This window comes from Neomonachus schauinslandi, chromosome 10, assembly GCF_002201575.2.
Source record: "Neomonachus schauinslandi chromosome 10, ASM220157v2, whole genome shotgun sequence".
Lineage (NCBI taxonomy): Eukaryota > Metazoa > Chordata > Mammalia > Carnivora > Phocidae > Neomonachus > Neomonachus schauinslandi.
Window position 1 is genome coordinate 69265861 of NC_058412.1, and position 18457 is coordinate 69284317.

General features: G+C 38.2%; 1 protein-coding gene across 1 annotated transcript in view; it reads left to right on the forward strand.

Annotated features, from left to right (window-relative positions):
• Positions 1-18457, forward strand: part of NRXN1 (neurexin 1) — a 1112161-nt gene that overhangs the window by 647891 nt on the left and 445813 nt on the right.

Consider the following 18457-nt stretch of genomic DNA (forward strand, 5'->3'; position numbering starts at 1 on the left):
TCGAGCCCCACATCGGGCTCCTGGCTCAGTGGGGAGCCTGCTTCTCCCTCTCCCTCTGCCTCTCTCTCTGCTCATGCTCTCTCTCTCTATCTCTGTATCTCTGTGTCTCAAATGAATAAATAAAATCTTTAAAAAAAATAAAATGTCAGTATTCAGAATTCTAGCATTCTAATAAACTTCTTGATAAATCTATAGATTTCAATCAGAACCTCATTTGTTCATGTTGCCATAGGGGAGGAAGGCATCTTTTTACTCTACCCTTTTAAGTACACAACAGGAACCCCATACCTAAAGACAGATTAATACAGTAAAAAGCATAAACATTATTTAAGGTAAGTTTTATGTGATACTGAAATCTTGGAAGATTGGAAGAAATGGTTAAACCTGAATGTTTTTATGGTAGATTCAGTAAGCCAAAGTACCATATTTTAGGAGTAGCCTGTCCTGAATTCCATTTTTACAAGGTTGTTAGTTTATTCCAACTTAATCCAAAGGAAGCTTCTTAATGCCGCTTTACCTGGAAACACTGTTCTTGTGATTTTGCTAATGAGGATCTTATCTTGGTGTCCAGGCGTTGATGCTTTTTGGTCTTACTTAAGGCCAAAGCTTTATCCATGTTTTGCTTTTCTTACATCCATTTTCTTAAGAAGAGCTCATGTCATTGCACAATTCTTTGTTTATTTTTATTTTTTAAGATTTTATTTATTTGAGGGAGAGAGAGCACAAGCAGTGGGAGTAGCAGAGGGAAAGGGAGAAGCAGACTCCCAGCTGAGCAGGGAGCCCAATGTGGGGCTTGATCCCAGGACCCCGGGATCATGACCTGAGCCAAAGGAAGATGCTTAACTCACTGAGCCACCCAGGTACCCCTCTTAAAATCATTTTAAGAACAAACCTATATATTTTTTCTTAAGGATTTTATTTATTTATTTATTTATTTATTTGAGAGCGAGAGATAGAGAAAGAGCAAGAGAGAGCATGAGCAGGGAGGAGAGGGAAAAGCAGGCTCCCTTCGAGCAGGGAGTGTAATGTGGGGCTCGATCCCAGGACCCTGGGATCATGACCTGAGCGGAAGGCAGACACTTAACGGACTGAGCCACCCAGGTGCCCCAAATCTATGTATTTTTAAATATGCCCCTACTTTACTATATTTATGTAAGTTACTGGGTTTCTGAGCCCTGCCCTCCATAGCACTCTTTTCCATTTTAGGGTTCTAACCAACTTGAGAATTAAAAGAGGGAGAGAGGACAGATGTAAAAACGAATATTCTCTTTGGTTTAGTCTCTTCTGCTACGTGTCCCCTTTCTGTAACCTGGGAAAACTCAGACATGCTTGGACTATAGGAAATATTTCAACATAGTAGAGAGTCACACTGCATCTCTCATTTGTTATTTTTTTCATCACATGTTAATATTTTACACCAGCAGGTAACAGTACCTGCATGCAAAGTATACAAACAGGTCAAGATAACAAGCAGTGGAGGAGCCAAATACATTTGCCCATTCAACCTATATTCTTTCTTGGGACACAATTAGGCCATAAGCTCTGGTCTACTAATGTTGATTGCACTGTTCTCCCTGACATTCATGTACTTTGCTCATGTCTCCAAGAAATCCTCAATTCTTTCCCAGACTATTGTCCATCAAACAGCATTTTGCCTTTTAACTAAAGACCTATTCTTTACTATATTTATTAAAAATTAAATGTCTTTCAGTGATAGTATTTTTATTAGGATTATTAATGTTTTTGCAACAAGTGCTCTGGGTACACAGTTCTGTAGATTTGGAATAGTGTAAGTTTTTGCAGAATATAAGGTTTTTCAAGAACATCTAAGCAAATAAAGACTATTTTGGGTAGCATGACTTAGTTGTGAGAGCCACATAAGCCTGCTAACTGGATGCTGGTTAGGTAAGCCTAGCTGCCAGGTACATGAGTGATGGACCTTAGGCAAGATACATACATAGAGCAGAGCCCTTGAAAGAGCAGAGGGACCTGGGCTCCCCACTAGAAGCTCCCTGAAGAGGAAGAAGCTTGGGACTGAGTGAAGTATGCCTAATTATTTTTGTCAAAGTTATCAATCAGAGGCAGAGAGATAAGCCAAGAAGAAAAAAATAAAATCCTTTTTTGAAGATGTTATTTATTTATTTATTTATTTATTTATTTATTTGTTTGTTTGTTTATTTATTTATTTAGAGGCGTGCATGCAGGCAGGTGAGGGACAGAGAGAGAGAGAGAGAGAATCCCAAGCAAATGCTGCACTGAGTATGGAGCCCAGTGCAGATCTCAATCTCATGACCCTGAGATCCTAACCTGAGCTGAAATCAAGAATCAGATGCTTAGCCGACTGAGCCACCCAGGTGCCCCCCCAAATAAAATCCTTTATCATGGAATAGATGAATATGTGAATATAGAATAGACAAAATGTATTCCCTTCTAATATTACTGGAAAACACTACTAGAAAATTTTGAAAATATTAAGGAAGACATGGAAAAATAAAATAGAATGCAAATAACCCATTCTCCCATGAGAATCAATCATGCTTAATAATTGGAAATACCTCCTTCCATAACTTCTTCTGTGTAAACCTGGTTTTATGCAAGACTTTGGAGCAGTCTTTTTGTCTCTCCTTGAATTGATATGTACTAGCCATTTTAAAATATGGCTAAGGTCTTCTAAGAACTCAGCCCTTTAAAATCTAGGTAAAAAAAAGTGGGGGAGCTCCTGGGTGGCTCAATCATTAAGGTCTGCCTTCAGCTTAGGTCATGATCCCAGGGTTCTGGGATCAAGCCCCATGTGGGCTCCCTGCTCTGCAGGAAGCCTGCTTCTCCTTCTCCACTCCTCCTGCTTGTGTCCCTTCTCTGGCTGTCTCTCTGTCTCTGTCAAATGAATAAAATCTTTAAAAAAAAAAAAAAAGCCATAAAAACAGAGAGAGAATAGAATAATGAAGCTTATTCTCTGTTTGAGTTGGGCTTTTTAAAATCCATTATGGCCTCAAATCAGTCCTGAAAATAGTTATGCACATATTCGCCCAGACACGTTGTAATTTATTCCAACTGAGTAGAAAAGAAAGTTGATTTCATGTATGTACTTGTACACCTACTCTCCCAGCCCCTGCCATCAAACAGAGAAATGGCTGGCTGAAACTCAGAGTGTCTCTCAGCCCCACCATTAGGCTGATAATTGAATAGCATATCATTTTTATATTCCCAAGCCAGATGTTGTGGAACTCTAGAAATGGTAATAGAAAACACATGGGAGAAGCGACCTATTTAGGGAACAAATATATTTTGGAACCAGTCAGATTATAAATAAATGCTGTCCAAAGGCAGTGCCCGTTTTTCCCAGTGAGCACACTCCCACAAATGGTAATGTTTCTTGAACTTCTCTTTACAGAGAGATGACTGTATGCACTTCCTTTTAGTTGAATTCACAATAATAAATTATTTACATTTTCACAGACATACATGTGTTTGAGGTCTCATGTGTATCCTACATAAGATGCACACACATAATTTATTTATTTTTTGTTTCTTTCTGCCTAACATAGTAAGTCCCTTGGCTGTATTTTCTATTTTTTTTAATGAAATAGAATTCTAGTGCTTGAATAACATTGCATCAAAATAGTGTGTATTCTTTAGTTACCTGAAATTACCAGATGTACTTTCTTAACAGAAAATAATAAGAATGCTAAGATAATGAGCACAATAGTAAACTTTAACACAGGCAGAAATATTAAAATTCTGTGGTGTCTGAATCTATGAAAAAGTGTGACCTTAGTGGAGACTCAAAATAATGCAGATTTGCCAGTTTTCTGTGTGCTGGGAGTTGTTGGGGAAACTTAACCAGTAAATCAATCCTATTTAATAGGAGAAAAACAGCCTAAGAGTCTGTGGACCTGAGGAATGTCAGAGCCTCCTAATCCATAGTCACGAAATCTTGCTTGTGTGTAAAGCAGTGTTTAAGATGATGATTGGGATTTTTCTGACATTCTTCTTTTTCTGCTAAACAATTCAGAATATCATCACATTTGCAGAGTTATAAGTCTTGTTTTGAGTATGGGAAAACTATTTTAAGAACATTGCAGGGTTCTGTTTTGTTTTGCAATTTTACTATATTTGTTGATCAATTAATTGAAATTAGAATGGAATTTTTTTTTTTTTTTTGAAAGAGAGAGAGGGAGGAGACGGGTTGATGGAGAGGGAGAGAGAGAACCTTAAGCAGGCTCCATTCCCAGCATGGAGCCCAACGCGGGGATTGATCTAATGACCCTGAGATCATGACCTGAGGCAAAATCAAGAGTTGAACACTTAACTGGCTAAGCCATCCAGGCATCCCGGAATGGGATTTCTTTTACATACCTTTTTATACATAAACAGTTCTGTTACCATACAGGATTTTGGAACTGGGTCAATAATGCCAGTAAAATGAGTAAAGAAGTTTTTAAAGATAGAAAATAAATTTCTTTAATTTTTTTTTTTAATTTTCTTGTACCTCCACTGTTCTAAACACAGCTAGTTTCCTTTGAGCCTACCCTTTTTACTAAAAATAGCCAAAACGTAACTGTGAATGAAAGCCTCTCTATATAAATTTGTAAGTCAAAATATATTGAAAAGCTCAGGTTTACAGAATAGAAGAATATTAGGAACTGGTGTCCCAGTCAAGAAATGGCCAGTGAACCTCTGCACAGGCTTTAGTGTCCTTATCTGTAACATGGGCACAATAAAGTGTTGACTGCTCACGGTCACTGTGAATATGAAACAAGTCAGTATGCAAGCCATTTAGCAGGGTCCATGGCCCATAGTAACAACACAATAAATATTAATTGTCCTCGTTGTCATTCTTTGCTTACACTTCATCACAACAAACAGAGGACCTTAGAAGAATGGTCTGTTTGCTTCATGGAAGGCTGATCAATCAGCATTATATGTTTCTGTCCTAAAGCACACAGGAGAGACTCGCAGAGGAGCAGTATCGTGGATCACCACTTGAATAGTTGATCTCCTCTGGCTTGTTTTCTCATCTCATTTGGGGAGTTAACTATAAAATGTAGCAACAAAACCTTCCCCATGGTTGTTGTCATGGGACCATAATGAGACAAAAAGTAGAGTTGGCCCTTGTGAGCCCCGAGGGCCAGAACAGTCATCAGGGTGTGCAGAAGGGCCCTTGCAAAGCATCTCTTGAAGACCTGTGGCCATGTGCAGGAGAGGACCGGGACTGGCACTTGGGGCTCTTCATAGGGAATCAAGGTAGTCAATTCAGTGTCTTTCCTTTTCCTCTTTTATAATGTGCTCAAAACTCACGAGAAGCTGCAACCCTCAACCACTTTGACCTTACATTCAAAACTTATGGAAACCAAAATGCAACTCTTCTGTGTAAAATTATTCAGAAACCTGCCTTGGAAAATATGAAGAATAATTAAAGATAGGCTCTTCGCTGTTTTACTCCACAGAGTACCTGACAGTTGCTGAGTTTTAATACTTACCAATGTAGAATGCTTGAGTATCACGGGCAGTATTTGGACAACTCACCGAAGGATCTTTGTCTCTCTCTGGTTGCACTTCTCTCTGCCCTGTCTTGTGATCATGCCTCTCTTGTGCACTACTTTACGAAGCACTAGAACAAAGCTAGCTGAATTGTTACCCTCAAAAAGAAGTTCTTGGTCATTTTTTGACCACTGTTTTTCATGACTCATTCCACAGTAGGATATATGCATGCTTCCGCTTTTTAACAGGAGTGTAGATGACTCATATGTGTTTGCAATGTGCAAATGTTTTAAAGTCTGGGCTTAATAGAAGGTCACAAATAATTTTGATTCGAATGTGCAACATGGAGTAGGGTTAGGCAAAGGATCTGTAAAGGGTTAAATTGACAATAAGAAAGCTTAAATAAACAGGAATTTATCATTTAAAGCAAGAATAATAGTCCTTGAAACCCACTTCCATTGCTACTACTGCTCAAGATGCTTTGATACAAAAAAGGCTCTCCCTCTCAAGTTTTGGCCCTTTGGCTCTCTGCATGTGCTCATGCACAGGGTACCATTTGTATTACTCCCAGGTGCTGGGCAGCCGCCAGATTTTTCATTAGGATATTGAAATAGCATTCTCACTTAACTCTATTAAGTACTAATTTTAGTTTATGAAAACCAAGTTCTAGTAATTCAGTAACTAATAGGTTTCTAGTAAGGACACCATAGATGTAGGTAAATGGCCTTCCATTGGTCATTTACATTGGTCCTACATTGTTAATCTGTAAGGCCCTAACATATTTGGATTAATTGAGTTTTGGGGGTCAGTTGGGGTGTCCTTGAGGTTTGCTAGTGTCAGTAAGCTCTACACTGAAAATCAGAAACATGGACTCGACCTAGCTATCAGAAAGGCAAGGGTTCAGGCTCTTCTTGAACAGCTGCCTGATGTAGGGAAAGTTACCTAATTACTCTGTTTCTCATCTTTAAATAGGGATCCTTATATCTCATGGGGCAATGACAGGGAATTTAAGTAATACAATACCTCTAAAGCTTTTAGCACATTGCCTGGTATAAGTTATACATAAACATTAGCTGTTGTGACTCACTTTGTTTCTTCTACAGGTTTCAGCAGCATAGCATAAGAATAGTACTTGCATATTTAATTGAAGTGAATGAAATCAGACTGCACTTTAAGACTAGCAAGCATATAAAGGCCCTGTTTTTGTGGGTTTCTTTTTTTTTTTTTTCTTTTCTCTTCCTAGAGTTTTATATGTTAGGAGCCATTCCCACATCAGAGGTGGCCAGATGCCTTGTCTTATCTTTCAGGTTATTGAAAAGGATTTAAATTTGGTCATAAGTGTGAGAGGAGATCCACTGATAGTTTTGGTTTTTTTTTAAAGATTTTATTTATTTATTTGAGAGAGAGAGAGACAGTGAGAGAGGGAACACAAGCAGGGGGAGTGGGAGAGGGAGAAGCAGGCTTCCCGTGGAGCAGGGAGCCCGATGCAGGGCTCGATCCCAGGACCCCGGGATCATGACCCGAGGTGAAGGCAGACGCCTAATGACTGAGCCACCCAGGTGCCCCCCACTGATAGTTTTTAATCATGGTAATGACTTCTTTTTTTTACGAATGTAACTCTGGCTTCAGTGTAGGCAACACATTTTAGAGAAGCACGGAAAAAGGAAAACCTGTCAGGATGCTCTACTAGGAGTCTCCACAAAAGAAAGTGGTGAAGATTTCCAAGTGAAGGCAGAGCAGACAGTCCTGGCTGACAGGTTACATGTGGGGTCCGAGAGAAAGCAGGATTAAATATATTCTTTAATGTTGACCACTGAACTGTGAGAATGGTGGTGTCACTACAGGAAGCCCAGGCTGAGAATGAAAAACTGGAAAATCAAGGGCTTTTCCTCTCGTGGGGGAGGGGGGTGCGGGGTGGAGTGGAGAAGGTTTTTATTTGTGTGTATGTGTTAACACTTTGGTTTTAAGACATAAAAGTAAATGTGTGGTTTGGACACGCCTTGTAGCCATGTAAGTAGAGAAGTGAAGTCCATCAGTAGGTAGATGAATGGGGATTTCCAGGAGGAGTTGAAACTGGACATGATACAAACTTATGTTTGTATTGTGTCATCACATACAGATTGATTAAAGTCACAGGACCCAACAAAATTACTCAGAAAGGGAGTTTAATGGAGAAGAAGTATGGAAACTGAGTATTCTGGTATTTGGAGGTCCCATTAGAACAGGAATCTAGCAAAGGAGACAGAACAAATGGTCAGCAAAGAGGAAAAACAGAACTAGTGTGTGACATCCTGGATGCCAAGGAAATAAAGTGTTTCAAGGGAGAAAACAATTCACTATATCAAATACTTTATTTATAGAGGTAGAGAAATAGTCCTCAAATTACAAGTCCCAGGAAATGGCAACACAGACAACAAAATGGCTTCTCTCTTGAGATGACACCTGTTGATTTAAAAATATCTTACGTTTCTTTGCTTCCTTTGATTTGTCTAACATAATTCTCTCCCTTATTTTCTTCTTTCCCTGGGAATTGTATGTGTCAGCAGCAAGTGAGCAGTAATTTTGTCAGATTCCCACAGAGAGACAGTCATGAAGAAATAGTAGATTAAGTCTATTTTTCAAATTGTTCTATTCCTACTAAAGGAACCCTTCATGTAACAAACAACAGAGAATAAACTACTAAGAAAAATGAAGTTGCTATGAAAAAATGAGGAGCAATGTGCTTTTTACCCCAAATTTTCACAAAATCCAAGAGGAGGAAAGATCTATTTTGGAACAGCTTAATTTTGCCCATCTTTCTCATTTTTCATAAATCCCTGCTACACATTTGTTGAAGCCAAGATATCTTTAGTCCATTAAGTTAACAGGCAAATTCTTGTTCTTCCTGTTTTGAAAACCACACACTGTCATCTAATCTGTCTTCCTGGAATATTTCATGTAACTTCTACTCGAAGTGCCACAAAGTTCAAATTCCAACAGCAGATAAATGACTAACAGGCTAGGTATCATTAGAAACATGATTTTGTCTAAAGAAGGTACTCAGTTCTGAGAATGAATGGCAGTAAGGTGGGAAAAATGTGTAAAGTCTTGGAAACTGAGGGTGTAAAAGTGTTTTAAAGGAGGAAAGTATCCAATATCCAGATACTCTATCTTGTTATAGAAACAACCCATAAATGGCAAAACCTAGAAAACCGTGACATCCTGACAACAAAGTGGCTTCTTCCTTGAGATGAATCCAGTAGATACGAAATATCCTGGGTTGATTTGTGGTCTGTGATTTGCCAGTCACTGTTCTCTCCTTATTTCTTTTTTCCTAGGAATGCTGCCATGTTTTTCAGCTTTTGAAGAAATAGAGATTTTACATAACATGCTGATTTGTAAACATTGGTCATTTTATTTTTATTTTATTTTATTTTTTTAACATTTTATTTATTTATTTGACAGAGAGCACACACAAGCAGGGGGAGTGGCAGGCAGAGGGAGAAGCAGGCTCCCCACAGAGCAGGGGGAGCCCGATGTGGGACTAGATCCCAGGCCCCGGGATCATGTCCTGAGCTGAAGGCAGACCCTGAACCAATGAGCCACCCAGGTACCCCATTTTGTTTTTAGTACATCGCCTTGGCCAAACCATTAAGTTTGTAGGCCTGATCTAGGCCTAGGGGCTACCTTTATGAAATCTCTATTATTTGTTTGTTTTATTTACATACTCATTCATTTACAGAGCGTCCATTTATCAAGCACCAACTAGGACCGATATAAAGAATATAATGCCCCCATTAATGTTCTCTTTATCCTCCATGACTTTATCTTAGTTCTCTTATTTTTCAGATGATCACATTATTCTGATCTGAAAACATATTTCAAAATTAGTACTTAAAAAAAAAAAACAGGGGCGCCTGGGTGGCTCAGTCGTTAAGCATCTGCCTTCAGCTCAGGTCATGGCCCCAGGGTCCTGGGATCGAGCCCCACATCGGGCTCCCTGCTCGGCGGGAAGCCTGCTTCTCCCTCTCCCACTCCCCCTGCTTGTGTTCCCTCTCTCGCTGTGTCTCTCTCTGTCAAATAAATAAAACAAAATTAAAAAAAAATTAGTACTGATTTGTAGTATCTAATATTTAGATTTTTTTTTTTAACTTTGTCTCTTTTTTTGCCTACTGCGATCTAACTGACCTTCTCATGACCTAGATGAATTGACATTTCCAGTCCTCTCCCATGATCCTATCATCTGGCAATTTTTTAGAGGCAGTGCTGGCAAAACGCTAGTACAGTGAAATGCATCCTATGGTGCATTTCTAAATCTAAACTCAGCCACCCCTCTTGAGCAGGTGATGACCATGGGGGTGGCTATGGTGATTAGAAAGAAAATTAAGCAATCACATAAAAAAGCTTACCTAAGAGGGTATTTGAACGTTAATTCCTTCTCTAGGCTATTTTTTTGCTGGTTCTGGTATTATTAAATAGGTTTGATTTATTAATTTATCACTAGTTATAAACAATATATGTGATCAGATTATTTTAGAAATGCATGATTGCCTCTGTCAGTGATGAACAGATAATAACTCAAAGAGACACCTCAACCATTATCATAGATGGCAACTGTTTGATGAATTGATAAGCACGTTTCATAATCTGCCTCATTAAGTAACACAAAAATTAATCTTCAGAGATGTTTACAAGTGAAAAGAAGTCAATCGCTCATAAGATTTTTTTTAATTATCAGAAAAATATATTATTAAATGAGGTAGTTCCCTTGTATATCCCTCCCTGAATTGTACAGAAACCACATGTTGAGCAGAGAAAAGAAAAGGCGTAATTGAGGAAATTACTTTCAATTGTTTCTCATTCCTCCTTAAGCCATTTGTTGCTGCCTGACCATTTTAATTCTCATTCTTCTGTGTAAATTAGAAGCTTAGTAACCAGCAGAGAGTCTCAGATCTGGGATTAAGACTCATTGATCCATTTGGTAAAAGCCAGCCTGTCTTATTAGTATGATGGAACTTAAATAAACTAGAGTTTTTGGAAAGAGTGCTTTCCAAAAAGTTCCATTCTAACAAAGATCAGTGTTGTCCCTATATTCCTAAATCTTTAATGCCAATGTATTGGATTTCTAAAATAAATGATAGAATTGCTAATAAGTATATCTAAAGGAAGTTGCTGTTGTTATATTTTAAATATAAATTTAAGATACAAGGGATTCTCTTCTCAAGTAAATGGATTATTTTTAAAGCAATACAATTAGATTTAGCCATAACTAAACTCACTAAGTTAAGATATTCTTATCCCAATAAGATTTGGTTCTGTAAGCTTTATGTTTAACTCTGTATTCCCACTCCATATTAATGCTTAGTCAACTCAGGGTCCTTCTGCGTTCCAGCATCGTATCTGTCTTATAAATTACTTTTATTTTTCTGTTAACGCTTCCTACTCTTTTCTTTCTGCAAACTTGTAAACCTTCCTAATGCATCTGAGTCAGTTTCCTCAGTATTGCCCTGCCCTGCCCTACGCCCAGGGTCTTTTAATTTTACTGCTCTAGCTCCCTCAGCTCTATTAGGTGGGCCAAAATTCACCAAAGTTGTTCTGGAATTTAAAGGTGACACATTTCCAAAATCTGGGAATACCATTCCAGAGCAGAATGTGTTAGAATAAACAGGATCAGCTCTGTGCTTCATCGGTTTATTCTTAAAACTCATGGTCCTCTGGGTAGTTAAATACTAATACGGCTTATCAAGGACTCTTGTCCCCAACCTTTGTAGTACTAATACAGTAAGCACAGCATACTATTTTTTTATTAAATCAGTGCGTGAGCTGAACCAGCCTGTGTAAAACAGTCACTCTCAAGAGTAAGAAAAAATGTTCCTAAATTCACAGAGGTCTTCTCTCAATGTGTAAGTTATTGAATAGATTGAAGAAGCTTGAAAAATGTACAAGGGAACCTGACTTTTTTATTAATGAAATTAAAGAGTAGGAGGACTTATCATCCTTATGAGGATTTGTCATATTTCCTATAGACCTCTTGTCCACTAGGTGGTAAAAATCCTTTTTAAAGAGCCAAACCCATGATTTATTAACCTACAAGGGATTTCTGTAATAAATACAGGAAAACCAATGCTTCTTTTTTCTGCCTTGGTTTCACCATTTTTAAGGAAGGAATTCATACTTAAAATATAACTTGATTTTTTTATACAGTGCAACACTACCATTTAAAAACAACAACTGAGGGGCACCTGGGTGGCTCAGTCGTTAAGCGTCTGCCTTCGGCTCAGGTCATGATCCCAGGATCCTGGGATTTAGCCCCGCATGGGGGCTCCCTGCTCCACCAGGAGCCTGCTTCTCCCTCTCCCCCTCCCCCTGCTTGTGTTCCCTCTCTCGCTGGTCTCTTTCTCTCAAATAAATAAATAAAATCTTTATAATAAAATAAAAACAACTGAAAAAAGATTATAGGTGGCAACAAGTTATAAGAGGTAGACATTTAATTGACTAACAAGGTATAAATGATTCTCAAAATGATCTGGAATTTTAATTTGTTAATTTAACCTTTTCAAGAAAGGAAATCAAATATCATAGTATCACCAACCATAATCAGCAAAGCCGTATTTAAAGTGTTCCATTTGAATATGAAGTCCTGCCCTGGGGTTTGGGTTATTTCAACATTTTTTTTCAGCAACACGCATGGAACATCTACTAAGTTTCAGTTTACTCTCCTAAGCACAGGAGTACATTGACAAAGAAGGCAGACAAGTCACCGGCTTGTTGAAATTAAGAGGGAGATGGACATTGATAACAAATTAAAGGTTTACACATTTGAAATTGTGGAAGACGTTTCAAAGGAAGTGAAGAGAATTGTAAGATAACCTGACCTAGTTAGGAAAGTTAATCTCTGAGAAGGTGACATTGAATGTAAAATTTGAATAACAATTGGAAACCCTTAGGAGAAGAAGGGGAAGAGAAAGGGTCAGTATTACAAACAGACCTTTGGGTACAATCAAGAGGTTTACTTAATAGTTCAGTGATGTGTCCAGATATTATCAATACTAGGAAATCTAACTTTATTATTTATGGTGATAAATAGTTGATACTCTGGTGGACCTTGTCTCAGAACTTATTTCCCAACTTACTCTCTAACTATAACCATGTAAGAATTATAATTGGACCAAAGGGTATTCAATATTTTAATCTATATTTTAGGGATACAGTTAATGAAGAGCAATGATACTAGACATATGTATATTCATGTGAATGCCTAAGTCTGTGTATCACCAGGATATCTGGTCAGTTTATTTAAAACTTCCATAATCTTTATCTTTTGCTTTATGACACGGAGTAACGGACTTGAAGCCTGCCCCCCTCATTAAGTTGGTCACATTTCGTGTTGCCTGTACACATAGTTGTAAAGCCACAATGATGTAGTTTTCTTGGTTTAATGTGATGGCCACATAAGTAATCGGATTATCTATAAAGTTCTTAAGAGTAGCAACCAGGTTTTTGTTGTTGTTTCTTTCTGTTTTATTTTGTTTTTTTCTATTGTAACCATGAAGTCTAGTACATAACCTTTAGTGAATGGGAGACATTCAATAAAAGGGTGTCAGATAAATGGTTGAAAGGTATCTTTGAAAAATTATGAAAGGAATGTCCTGCTATTCACAGACTATCAGGATTGGTTTCAACAAATACCCTGAATTTCAACATAATTGAATGGAATTGAAGGAGCATAAAATTATAATTCTGAAACAACAGCACTCCTCAGAGAATGCCCTTCTGTCAGAAGCCAGATTTCAGAGTTGCTGCCAACTCTCTGATGGGGAGCATTTCTGGAAGATGTTTTCACATTCAAGCTGCAGGAAAACCAAACCCTGGTTTGTATATAGGACAGGAAGATAAAGTGTGGCATTTGGCTGCGCTCTGAGTGACTGTGATAGAGCCCAATACCCATACACACACCAGGTTCTAAAGGTTGACAGAGCTAAGGCAGGTCCTCCACAGAATGATGACCTCTAGAAGGCCATCAAAGAGATTAAAGATAGGGCCATGTTTGATGGTGGTTACAAGTAATCACAAATATAAATGCATTATGTTTAATGGACGAGTAGGTTAATATCCGTCTCGTGCAGCTGAGATGACAATTCTAGTATATCTTTTATTCATAATCCATCTATTTTACTTCACCATATAATGAATGGTCTAATAGAAAATCATGTCCAAAAAAGAAAAAAAAAAAAAAAACTAGTCTTCCCACCTGTCATGGTTGGTTCTGCTCCAGAACGGTTTACTCAGCATGGACCTTTCATCTGTAGGCGGTGAAAGCAGCGAAAGGCTGCAAGTAGGAGACAAAACTAGAATGTTCTTATGTTAAGCTCCTTTAAGATCAATTGAAAATTTTAATTGTGATTAATTATCTAATCATCTTTAGGTTCCCCCTTTCAAGATTTGTGTTGCATTACCAAAGCCCCTAGTGGATTTGATATTTATTGTCCACAGCAAGTGTTTTGTAAAATGTTATGAAATAAAGGTATTCATTTCTTAATTCAGAGCCTCCCAGGAGTTCATAATGGTGCTGATTGTTTTAAAAGTAATCGAGTGTTTAAAAATATCTTGAAAAATTAACAGGACCTGTTTTTTTGAAAATGCCATTAAGAGCAATCACAGATTCCCTGAAGAGAGACTTCATAGGACCATGCACTTCAGCTGTCAATTATTTCTCATGCTGTTCCTATAATTTTAGCCTTTAGCACAACTAACTGCATTGAGCTGAACTTGGCATTCATTTCTCTTACCTTAGCAGAAGTTCTCTATTTAGATGTGAGTAAATAAAAAATGCAGAGGTAGTTCTTATCATCCCCTTACAACTTCTGCTTCCATTTAGTAGTATGCGTCCCAGGGGCCTGTGCAGGAACTGGATGCTTTACACACACAATTACACTGAAATGGGGGTGGGGGGGGAGGGGAGTATTCACCACCCTAAAATATGTCTTTTTGACAGAAAGATTAATTAAGGCTGATTATTTTTAAGAAAAAGCAGAAAGGGCGCCTGGGTGGCTCAGTCGGTTAAGCGTCTGCCTTTGGCTCAGGTCATGATCCCAGGGTCCTGGGATGGACCCTAATTTAAAAAAATTATGTATCTTTAAAGGACAACCTGTCCCTATGTTGTTAAGGTGACATAATGAAACCGACTGCCTCTTAGGTCTGTTCACCCTCCTAAATGGTTGACCTGAGGGCACTAGGAATAGTGTCCCTGTGAGAGAAAAAATTCCATTGATAGCAATTAATAAGAAACGGATTTTCTTTTTCAGATAAAATTGTTTTATTATCTCTTATAATGTTACCTCCCCATGCTGAAATCCATTATAATTGTTATAAACGGGATATATTTTAAAATATGTGAGGAATGTCAAGCAGATTGCCTTGGCTTCAAATAAAGGAATCTTTCCCCATTCCTGCACCTTCTTATTTTTATTCTTCGCATAAAGTCTCTTGTTTCATTAACAATACTAGGAAAGCTGCGTACTCATGGATAAAGGGAGTATTACATGGAAAATGTGAAGAATCACTGGATGAATCAGACCCTATCTGGTTGGATTGGCAACATAAGACACCTTTAGTGTTCCCTTTACAAAGAGTCAAGGAATATTAAGTCTAGAAAGGACTTCAGGCGTTTTCTATTAGATCACTGGGGCCTTGTTTTGATAATGATACCTCTCATGAAGTGTGAGGAATACATGTTGTAGTGGCAGTGAAGGAATTTTAATAATTTAATGATTTTCCCCTCCACCCTTCTAGATTCTTGGCTGAGACACACCTGTAATAAAAAGACAGATTAACAGGAGACAAACAAATAGCTATTGAATAACATGTATATCTGCTGTACACATGGGGAATACCCAGGAAAACTCAGTAACCCTCTGAAATGGCCTAAGACACCACCTTGAGTAACATCTCCAGCTAAAGCCAAAAGAAGGTGTTGGGGGTTGGGGAACGTGAGTTATGGGAGGTCACCAGGAAAAGCACAGTCAACAGGGGTAAGGTTGTTAGGCAAATTTAAGTCAGTACCTTCTCTATTGCTTAGAGTTTCTAGAGATTTAGAATTTTCCTTCTCTGCCCAGTACAGGGAGGGAGACACCCTTACAAATGGAGATTCCCCTTATTAATATAACTCTGTTTTCAGAGCTTTTCCTATGTCTGTTTCTTTTTCTTTTTTTCTTTTTTTAAGATTTTATTTGGTTACTTGAGAGAGAGTGAGCAAGAGAGAGAGAGCGTGCACACACACAAGCCGGGGGAGAGGCAGAGGGAGAAGCAGACTCCCCACTGAGCAGGGAACCCCATGCGGGGCTCCATCCCAGGACCCTGGGATCATGACCTGAGCCAAAGGCAGACGCTTAACCGACTGAGCCACCCAGGTGCCCTTTCTGCTTTTTCTTAAAAATAATCAGCCTTAATTAATCTTTCTGTCAAAAAGACATATTTTAGGGTGGTGAATACTCCCCTCCCCCCCCCCCCCCTTTCAGTGTAATTGTGTGTGTAAAGCATCCAGTTCCTGCACAGGCCCCTGGGACGCATACTACTAAATGGAAGCAGAAGAAGAAATTCGAGGTTAGCAGCTTACACACCTTGCTCATTCTTCCCACTGCACCAATGCCACCCCAGCGATGGGGAATATATGCCCAACTCAGCAGGTAACAGCAGTAGTCACATTTTGATTTTGACTTGAAATCATCAATACTTGAAGTTGTAAGGGGATGATAAGAACTACCTCTAATAGCCATCAAGGGTAGTTCCCTCTGTCCCTACCTTCTGCTTGAATGCCTCAGTTTGGTGGCTTTTAACCATTTGATAGACTTGATTATCTTAATCTCATTCATCTGTATTTCTACTTTGGCTTGTGCCCTTTCATCCTGGGTTTGTTGAAAAGAGAGAATAGCTCTTCCATGACTCATTATTTGAAAAAATATATTTTTATATATAAATTTATATGTATAAATTTATATATAAATATAAGCATGCACGTATATAACCTACTATGAACCATCAGTTTTCTTGGCAGCCAAGTCTCATGACTGGCTTTCATTAAGATTATCATTAATTAACATTTCTAAGGTCTTTTTCAGCTATATTACCATTAAACCAAATCTCTAATATTGTGCATTTACAAATTACAAATTATGTTTTAAATTTTAAGTGCAAAATTTTTACATTTATGTCTGTCAAATGATATTTTGCTAATAATGACCAGTTCTGGTTGGTTGTTATCTTTAATTTTTTAATAAATTTGGATTATGAGGGATTTTTTAAAATAATATTTTTATCAAAGTAGTCATCATCAAATAGAAATCAGGAAGTGTAGGGGCCAAGGACAGGCTGCCTCAAGATGGGCCACTTTGTCATGAGCATTATTTTGAGTAAAAAGCAATATGAACCCAGCAGATTCCGGGAAAGTTCTTTTCCTCCCCCTCAGCTGCCTGCCTCTGTCTGAAAAAGAGCTATTAACTGAGATTCCTCTTTACTAAGAAACTCATCTGCATAACAGAGCAACCTTTGTTTTCCAAATAGATAAGATGCCTTCCTGCTAAGGGTCTTCTCCTCTTAGTCTCCTCAGACCCCTACCCTCCCTCTTCTTAGCTCATCTTTGGAATTTACATGTCTTTATGGATTTTTCCATATGTATGAAACTAAATTTAATTTTCTCCTGTTAATCTATCTCTTGTCAATTTGATTGTCAGTCCCTCTAGAAGGACTCTGAAGGGCAGAAAAAATTCTTCCTCCCAGATAAAAATATTGAAAGATTGGGGCATCTGGGTGGTTCAGTTGGTTAAGCAGCTGCCTTTGGATCCTGGGGTCCTGGGATCCAGTCCTGCATCAGGCTCCCTGCTCGCTGGGGAGCCTTCTTCTCTCTCACACTCTGCCACTTCCCCTGCTTGTGCTCTCTCGCTCTCTCTGTCAAATAAATAAATAAAAATCTTAAAAAAATGGAAAGATTTTATGTAGAGATTTATCTATCTATATACAGACATTAGTATAATTATAGATATATACATTTATATATCTATACAGAGGTATGTACGTATGTATATATAGTTATTAATTTTAGTGATGAACTATAACCACTACTTGTATTTTGATATATGTTATACCACCTTTTTTAATGCATATTTTGAGAAAGTTTTTTTTTTACATAATTTTAATGATAATAATTTAACTTTTTTCTTCGGAATTCTCTGAAATTTAATTCTCTTATGATTAATTTTCAATTTTGGAGTCATTTTATAAACTTAAGAGGTATGCCTCCTGGTATTTTTATCAAAGCTATTGATAAAATTATTGACCGGGGCGCCTGGGTGGCTCAGTTGGTTAAGCGACTGCCTTCGGCTCAGGCCATGATCCTGGAGTCCCGGGATCGAGTCCTGCATCGGGCTCCCTGCTCGGCAGGGAGTCTGCTTCTCCCTCTGACCCTCCCCCCTCTCATGTACTTGCTCTCTCTCATTCTCTCTCTCTCAAATAAATAAATAAAATCTTTAAAAATAAATAAATAAATAAAAAATAAAAAAAAATTATTGACCAGTATGGGAACTGTATAATACTGGTTATTGGTATTCTAAGTGAGAGGCTTGGGGGGGGAACACATGAATGGGGAGGTGGCAGGAAGCAACTCTTATGCAGTGTAAGAAGGAGCTTGGGAAGTGTCCTAGAAAGGGAATAAGCTGTGGTAGAAGTCAAAGTGGTGGTAACATACAGCTCAGAAAAAGAAATATGAAAATGGCATCTTGCCACAGCTGGTTTACTCACTGACAATGCTGGTTTGAGGTATAAGCCACATGCCACCAACATTCCTGGGTAGCATGAATGTATGAATTTCCTTGGCTTAATGTAGAAGTCACTAAGACTTCTGAGATTTGCCGCTTTCAAATGCTTGCTGCCAGTACTGAATTAAGGAAGTCATTTGGGTAAGTTAACTATGCTGTGGTTTACAAAATATTTGATTTATTAGGTT